This window comes from Alexandromys fortis, unplaced genomic scaffold (genome assembly GCF_014885135.2).
Source record: "Alexandromys fortis isolate MF-2015 unplaced genomic scaffold, M_Fortis_MF-2015_v1.1 scaffold_58, whole genome shotgun sequence".
In the NCBI taxonomy this organism is placed as follows: domain Eukaryota; kingdom Metazoa; phylum Chordata; class Mammalia; order Rodentia; family Cricetidae; genus Alexandromys; species Alexandromys fortis.
The window spans coordinates 10,265,133-10,274,006 of record NW_026067940.1 but is presented as its reverse complement, the minus strand read 5'-3'; the positions used below and the strand labels follow the sequence as shown (position 1 = coordinate 10,274,006).

The 8,874-nt window shown below is 44.4% G+C and overlaps 1 non-coding gene across 1 annotated transcript; it reads right to left on the bottom strand.

Annotated features, from left to right (window-relative positions):
* Positions 1-638: 638 nt before the first annotated feature.
* Positions 639-746, bottom strand: LOC126505136 (U6 spliceosomal RNA). Its single transcript, XR_007592819.1, has one exon. It is a non-coding gene; the product is annotated as a U6 spliceosomal RNA (small nuclear RNA).
* Between the last annotated feature and the right edge of the window lie 8,128 nt (positions 747-8,874).

The window sequence follows — 8,874 nt, the reverse complement described above, 5'->3', positions numbered from 1 at the left end:
CTCCAGTGTCCAGGCTCCCTCCTGTTTAGTTCTGACAAAATGTGGTTCTCTGGGCAGAGAAGTCTGGAACTTGAACCCAGGTGCCTTTCTCTTCGGCTTCCTTTTTAGGGTCATTTTCTTCCCCCCATTTCAGGGAGATGTCTTGGCTTCTAGAGTGTTCAGTGTGCACAATATGTACGTTAATTCTCTTGGTCGGAATCTTGCCCTTAGCTTTCTTTTTGTGGGGCAATCTTTTTGTACACTGTGAAGATGTGTCTCTGCCTAAGGTGCCTTCTGATTGGTTTGATAAAGAACTGAATGGCCAATAGCTATGCAGGAGAGGATAGGAAGGATTTCCAGGGAGAGGATCTTGGAAAGAATCTGAAGTGTGCAGAATTTACCAGTCAGACACAGAGGGAGTTGGATATACAGAATGAAGGAGAGCCATACGACAGAACATAGATTAATAGGTTACTTTTAGCTGTAAGAGCTAAGTTGGGAACAAGCCTAAGCTAAGGCCAGCCTTTCATGATTAATAAAATGTTTCCATGTCATTATTTGGGCACTGGTGGTCCAAATAGAGTCTGACTACACTTCCTTGTTTACAATGATGCCCACAGCAGGCTGAGTGATGTTGTAGACTCTTCCAGTTTTTCTGTGAAGAATTTGGATGCTCCAAGAATTTGCTTGTCATCCTTGCACTGGGGCCATGCTAATCTTCTCTGTATTGTTCTAATTCTTAGTATATGTGCTGCTGAAGCGAGCACTTAACTGTTCTTTATAAAAGCATTTCTTCATAGAGAATGTGAAGATCTATGACTCCCACTGTACATGGCCTGGGATGGATCTGTTGAGGAGATAGCAACACCTCATCTCTTTATTTTATAAGAGAATCAAGTAATTTAGCCCTGGATTCCAGCCCAGAGTGCTTGCTTTCTTAATACCATTTAGGGTATTGTTTTCTCTGTTCTGTCAAAAGATGGGTCGTTAATAACTATCCACAAAGAATCAAGACTCTCTCCTCCCAAGAACAGAAAAATAAAAATATAAAACACTCTAGATGTAGAAGCTTTTTATTTTAAAAGAGATGCATTTTTTTAATTCTCCATGTGCACACATGCACACTTGTGCACATGTGTGCAGTTTCCTCCAGAGTCCAGAAGAGGATATGCAATCCTTGCAGCTGGAATTGAAGGTTGTGAACCACTGATGTGGGTGCTAGGAATTGAAGTCAAGACCTCTGCAAGAGCAGGATTAGTTCTTAACCCCTGAGCCATCTTTCTCTCCAGTTCCTAGAGCCAAAAAAAAAAAATCATCTCTGATATCATAAAGAAGGAACTAAAGCTAAATCAATTCAACAACACGTGTTAAGGTCTCAAGGACACTCAGTGACACACAACCCAAGACTAGATATTAGTGAATTTTTTGGCTGATCTTGACAGTGGAGTTTACACTTAAAATTTAAATACCCTATGCATTTTAATTTTCTGAAGGATATCAACACTTTCCAGATCCCCTGCTCCCAATATGTGGGACAAAGGTAGGGAACCATACCCTGAACCAGTCTTGACATGTATCCCTACATTGAAACTATGACCTAGACTACTGCTTGTGTGGTCTATTCAAATCCTAGCCAGTAGTTAAAGTTGTTAGCCACCAGTAGAAAGGTGGTTGTGTTGGCTAAAAAGATGGCTCAGTGAAGCGCTTGCCTTGCACATAGAAGGACTTGAGTTCAGCTTCCTGGAACCCACATAAAAAGCTAGGCAGTAGGGTGCCTTCTAACACTTCCAACAAGTCCAACACTATGAGCTGTATGGAGGCAGGTGGAGAGCTTTCTGAAAGCATTTGGGCCCGTTAGCCTAGCTTCCTTGTTGCCATTCAGGCCAAAGAGAAATCCTGTCTCAAATAAAAGGGGTAAAACACCCGAGGAATGGCACTAGGTGGTCTTCTGACCATATCCACACCCAGCCCCCCATGCACAGTTTCATCCTGCCACAAATACAAACTCAAACACATGTGCAACACCCGGCATGATTTCAGGGATGTACCTGGTTGGAGTGGCAAGGGAATACAGAAAATACCGACAAAAGCTGGAATTAGGCGATCTGGACTCCGCTGGAGAAGTCATAGCTCCCCATGAGCGCAGGCTGTTTATTATATAGATTTGGACAGAAAGGTGGGGTTGTTGCATACAGCTTGCCAAGGAGGGGGGTGGTTTATGATCTGCAGATTATTAACAGGGAGGCAGCTGGATTGAGGAGACAGGTTTAGCAAATCTCCATCGAGCTGGGTAACCTCTGTAGGGGAGTAGTGTTCAGGCCTTAAACACGCTGGAGAGCTATGGTGGACATTATCTGCAAACACCGTCAACACTAACTTTGGGGCCTCTGAGGAAGGCTTTGCCATGTTTCTAAACTTTGCCCTGGGGAAAGGTGCTGCCATTTCTCCTGGGTCTAAGGTTCTGGTGTCTTTAACATGGTCGGCTCCTGTCAACAAACATTCCCTCAGGACCTCAGTAATTCAGGGCTCTCTCCATTCTTTGGACACACACACATGCACACACGCACCCCCAAATCAAGAAAGAAAGCAAGAAAGAGAAGTGGTAGTGTCTATATTATTCAAAAGAAACCGACATCTGTCCTTCGTATTATTTCATCTGTCTATGGCAGAAAGCCCCGTTATTACCTGCCCCTATTCGGCTTCCTAGCAACTCAATGTGCTCTAATATGCATGCAAAGGGCAGGATCAGGCTGACCCAGCTTTCAGCTTTAGCCACGTCACCAACAGCTATGAGTCTAGAAAACAAATGCTAAATGTACAATTCTGAACTTCTGTTAGCCTCAACTCCTTTGTCTCTGTCTCTCTCTCTCTGTCTCTCTCTCTCTGTCTCTCTGTCTCTCTCTCTCTCTCTCTCTCTCTCTCTCTGTGTGTGTGTGTGTGTGTGTGTGTGTGTGTGTGTGTGTGTCAAATAAAGAAGTCTCTCCTGGTGTCAGATATCACTGCTCGGCTCTCCCTTGAGTCATTTCAAAATCTTTCCTGTCTCCTTTTCGGAATAACCCGGCTGCTGTTAAGACACCTATGACTAAGTCTCCCTTGAGATGAGACCTGGCTCCTGTGACCTAAGGGTCACAAGCAAGGCTTTCTCAGAAGGGTTGTTTTTATAAATAATGTGAAGACACGGGAAGAAAGCCTGTTCCCTGCTGTCTGCCCTCTGCCTTGAAACTACCTTGTGAGAGAGTTGGCTGGAACTGGGGTGGCCATCTCGACTCCACAATGAGCAGGTGTGAGAAGAAAAGTCGGCATTCTGAGGAGTACCGCACCTGGAGTCTGTGAGAGCCTGGCCCCTCCACCACACAGCACTGCTATCTCATGCTGCTCGCCCATGACTCTTACTATGTGACGGGATTAGCCACTGGGTTTTCTCTTTCTTCCCTTCTCTCTTTCCTTTTTCTTCATTCCCTTCTCCATTATCCTCTTTCTTCCCTCTTCCTTCTTTTTTTCCCTTTCTTCTTTCCCCTCCCCCCTTTCCCCTTCTGCCCCTCCCCTCTCTCTCTTTGATTTTTCAAGACTGAGTTTCTCCGCGTAACAACTCTAGCCATCCCCCGGATCTCACACCAGGTTGGCCTTGAACTCACAGATATCCGCCTGCCTCTGACTCCTGAGATCTGGGCTTAAAGGCTTGTGCTACCACGGCTTCCCATTCTCCTCTTCCTCCTCCTTTTCTGTCTTGCCCAGTTCAGTGTGATAGAACCCAGTACCTTGCCTGTAGGCAAGCGATCTGCCGTTGAACTATATTCCTAACTCTATATTCTCTCTTTCTTATAGCCAAAGTTACATTTTAAGTCTCCCGTGCCCAATACAGCTATGAATGAAGCTGAATACAAAGTCATAAACTTGCTTAAACATCACAAGATTTTTATTTCTTATTTTGTGACATGACTGAGCTGTTCTTGAGTGTAAACTTAAGAGATGACAATGTTTGCCTAGTGTTGAAAGGTGGCACACACCTGTAAAACATCTTAACAGAATGATGGTCCCTAAAGCCACTTTTAAAAGATCCTTTAAAAATATCATTATTCATCTGTGTGCATGTTTTGGGCATGAGTGTGTCTCAGTGCACGTGTGGAGGAAAGAAGTCAGCTTGGGTGAGTCAGCTCTCTCTTTCCATCATGTGGGTTCTGGGAATGGAGCTCGGGTCATCAGGCTGGCAGCAAGCTGGAGTCATTTCCCTAGCCCTAAAGACTTTTTCTAATGCTATTGACCAGATGCACTGTTTTCCTTATGGTGTCCTTAGGGCCTGGTTTCCTGTCTTCTCTAGCAGAGGTGTTATTGAGTGGTGAAATAGCGAGAAAGTTGATTCATAGCAGAAAACCTTAGGAAGTTACAATTTCAGAAGAACTCATATTCTGATGAGGTTCGAACACATTCAGGATGCCATGGCCATAGACAAGACCCCCACTTAGGCACTCAGAAGATAATCATGAGGACAGTCTGCTGAGAGAAGTGGTCACTGGGGTGGGATGGTCTCCGTTTCCTCTCTGATGTACAAAGCTGAGAAGGTACTACATGAGCAGGAGAGTCATAAGAACTCCGCAAGCCTGAGATGCTGCTCCTTTCTCAGGCAGTTAATGGATGCTTGGGACAGGGACAAACATTTTCTTCAGTGGTGTAGACACTCTGTGTTGTACATGCTCCTGAAAATGACCTCTCATATTCAGGGAATGGGCATCTCTTTACAAAGTCCAGAAGAGAGCTGGAGAGACTGTGAACTGTCTGAAGCCATTTTTTGAGCTACCCATCTGCTCTGGTGAGCAGAGTTCAGTTCAAATTAGATGATGGGCTTCCTGATGATGCCATTGGGCCTCTCTCTCTTTGAATTGCTGTAAATAATGGGGCTTCCCATAAGCACCATGACCACAGATCCCTGCTTGACTAACACGGCTCACTGTTCTTGGAAATCTTCCTCTCAGTTGCTTCCCCTCTTACTCAGTGTGCCTCGAAGACTCAAAGCTCGGTAGCTTACCTCAATTTTTTTTTTTTGAACATTGTCTCTTGTAGTCCAGGTTGACTTCAAGCTCAATGTGTAGCCAAGAAGGATTTTGATTTGATCTTCCTGTGTCCATCTCTTCATTGCTAGAGTTGCAGGCCTGCTCCAACACAACCAGTTTGTATGGTGCTAGGAACGGAGTGCAGGGCTTCCTGCACGCTTGGCAGGTACTCTCTCAACTGAACCACAGCCTAGCCTCCCCACCAAACATAGTTTTGACTCATGGCTTTAAGGTAAATATTAAACTAATAATAATGATGATGATGATAAGATAGTCAATGACACTGATCAAACAAGATTACATCAAATTGGTATTTCTCACCTGGATCTTGTATTGTTTTCTTTTCTTTGTTCTTTTTCCTTTTTTCGAGACAGGGTTTCTCTGTAGCTTTGGAGCCTGTCCTGGAACTAGCTCTTGTAGACCAAGCTGGTCTCGAACTCACACAGATCCGCCTGCCTCTGCCTCCTGAGTGCTGGGATTAAAGGTGTGCGCCACCACTGCCTGGCTTGTATGGCTTTCTTTTTCATGTCACATACATGACATATAAATCCCTTCCCTTTGGTGGCCTAGACCTCAGTTATCACATTTTTCTAAGTCTAAGTCAGAGAAGAAATGGCAGTTCCTCTTGATCTTAACACAAATGTAGAAATTCAAGCCAGAGAGGCCACTAGCAGGGGAAGGTGGCCAAGGACTGACCCTCAAAGGTGTTCTCACATCTCGGGCTTTTTGCCCTCATTTGTAAAACAGGACAACTACCCCCAAATGATCTTATGTTCCTAATTCTTCTAGGCAAAAGCTTTTTGATTACATAAGTACACACACACACACACACACACCTCATCTGAAAATGACTTTAAGGTAGTAAATCCTTTGTAACTTCGAAGGGATTTGGGGTATTGCTCCTCTACTGTAACGTGTTCTTTAGCCAGGGTTCATCTTGAACAACAGCTCTCAGTGTCCTCCACTGATGCCAAATTATATTAAAATAATTAAGCATGCTGTTGCATGCGATATGAAATCACACTTAGGTACCACTGAAGACAAATCCCTCACTTTGAAAAGTTTTATAATTTATTATAAAAAAACTTTATAACCTTGTAGAAATCAGAAGCAATGGCAGGTATAGACTACAGCTGGAATATGGCACTTATTTTTTATTTTAGAGATAGTGTCTTGTGTAGTCCAGGCTGATCTTTAACTTGGTCTGTAGCTGAGAATGACCTTGAACTTCTGATCACACTGCCTTCAGCTCTTGAGTGATGGGATCAAAGCCATGGATTGACACACCTGGTTTATGCAGGGGATCAAACCCCATTCATGTTGGACACGTACCTTATCAACTGAGTGACACCTCAGTTCCAGGAATTTTAAATTCATGTTTCAGTATGTATAGTGAAACAGGATTTTGTTTAAAAGTTAGACATAACATAAAATTGCTTTTAGATTTTTCTCACCTATCATTGTCAATTGGTAGAAAGTATTGGAATTCTGTAATTAAATTTATGAAGGTCACACCGGCTGGTACCCGAGGAGTCAAGAACTCTTTAAACTACTATTAAAAAATAAGTTCTGAAACTGAGCCTGGTACTACATGCCTGTCAGGTGACAGAGGTAAAAGGTTCAGAGTTCAAGGTCATCGTTGGTTACTTAGTGAGTTTGGGTCAGCCTGTGCTACATAGGTCCTGACTCAAAAGAAAAAATAATCTATCCTTGCATTAAGTACATTACAGAACACAGAAGAAACTAGTTCCTGGTGGTGGTGGCGATGGAGAATGTTTCTGTGTTAATCAAGGGCCTACCATGCTTCAGATGCTTGTTCTCCCCACCATCGCTTCTGTTTTCAACAATTCGAGGAAAAGTCATCAGCCCCATTTCACAGGGAAAGTAACTGGTTCTCAGACACGCTATGGGGGAACACTGGCATTTGAGTATGTTTGCTCCAGTCCTTTTGGTCCATGGTGCTAGGCTGAGAGGCATTTCTGATCATTGCTTTTGAAAAAAAAAGTCACCATTATATATTAAGGTGGGCTTTCAGACTCAAAGGATGCAAGACAGAAGATCAGATGTCAGTGTAAAAGCTTCATGTGTGTAAAAAGGGAAAATGTTAGAAGAGGGGTGTGACAGTGACCAAAGTGGCTAAGACTGTACAGCATACAACGCCACGAGCTTGATGTAGATCCATGGTTTAGAGTCACAATGATGTCATAGGGTAGGGGCTATCACGACCCCCTTGGTTTTCTAGATCAAGAAGCAGGCATAGGCTGGGGGATGGTTCAGTTGGTGAAGTAACTGCTGTGCAACCCCAAGAACCTGAGTTCCCCAAACCCATGGAAAAAGGTTGGGCATGGTAGTGTACCTATTTCCCATTCTGCATCTCAGTGACTCACACACTCTCTCTCTGTACATACATGTTCGTGTGTATGTGGAGGCCAAAGGAGTACATTCTTCAGGCACCCATTTTGATTGGGACAAAATGGCTCATTGACCTGGAACTTCACTGAGTAGGCTAGGCTAGCTAGGGACCTGCCTGTCTTCTCCTCTTACTGTGTTATTACTGGGATTACAGGGATGTGCCGGCATACCTGACCTTTTACTAAGTAACAGTTTTACTGATGGAGCCATCTCCCCAGCTCCTCCAGTGAGGTGTGTGTGTGTGTGAATATTATCCATATGGCTTGTAACACCCGGTTTTGGTGTTACACCCTCGGTACAGCTTGCTCGCCACTGTACCGAATGCGAGTCAGGCAAGGCCTGGAGGTTAAACACAAGACACAGAGACTAGGGTCATTTGATAGGAGATCAAGCGAATGCCCTTTATTCAGACTTGGGAAGGTCCTTTTCTACAACTGCAGCACTAGGACCCCCGCTCAGGCAGGTGGGAAATTATCATATCAACAATAGAAAGAATGCCCTGCAGCTAACCACCAGGTGGGTCAGGGGAAAATACAGTAACTTAACCAGGTGGGACAGAAAGCTAGTCATCTGACTAGAAACTGTATGCGCCCCAGGAATAAGGGCTGAATGCTTGGTCATGTTGACCAGAAATTGTCCTCGAGATGCGCCCCAGGAATAAGGGCAGACCAGGGCCCTACAGGTCCCCCTTTAATATAAATTATGACTAGTCCTGTCTTGGGTGGCATTGGACGTCAGGCAATACCCCTTACCCATCATGGGAAAGCATCCAGGTCAAAAACACATTCCTGTCTTAGGTTGCGGCAGCCCCCCAAAAGCCTTACCCGTCATTGGCTCACTAGTCATCCATCACTGAGTTCAGCCGGATCTGTGCTGAAAGATTCTCTGGGGCAATAGCTAAGAGGACTTGCCATGTGGCAGCATTGACCTGAGTTAGCTTTTGGCTCTGGCATCATAACCATGAAGATGATACCCCAGCACATGTAAGCGTCCCTTAAGGAGACCATGCCTGCTCAATACTTAATAATTCTGCCCAAAATTGGAGCCCTTTAAGTAAGGTCTCAGCGCTGGTGAAAGGAACCCTGGTATAGCTAACTAAAATAATTTTAAGAGCCAATTCGTAAATTGCACACCTCAGGGTCCGTGGATAACAGCAATAAGCTTATTACTGTAACATCTAACAGTGGTCTTTAACCACAACCAAGAGCAAAATTAACTGCAATATTCATTTGTAAATTTAGCTCAATTTGAATGTCTACGGCATTTGCAACCTGCCCTGAGAAGGTATCTTTTGTGCTAGCAGGAAGCAACTGACTGACTAAAGAATCCAACAGCATTAGCTGCTGTGGCAGCAACAGCAATGGCTGCCAGTATCATGGGAAGGGTAGATGGGTAGACGGGCAATCCTTGGCACTCGGACCACCGCAGCCAGCTC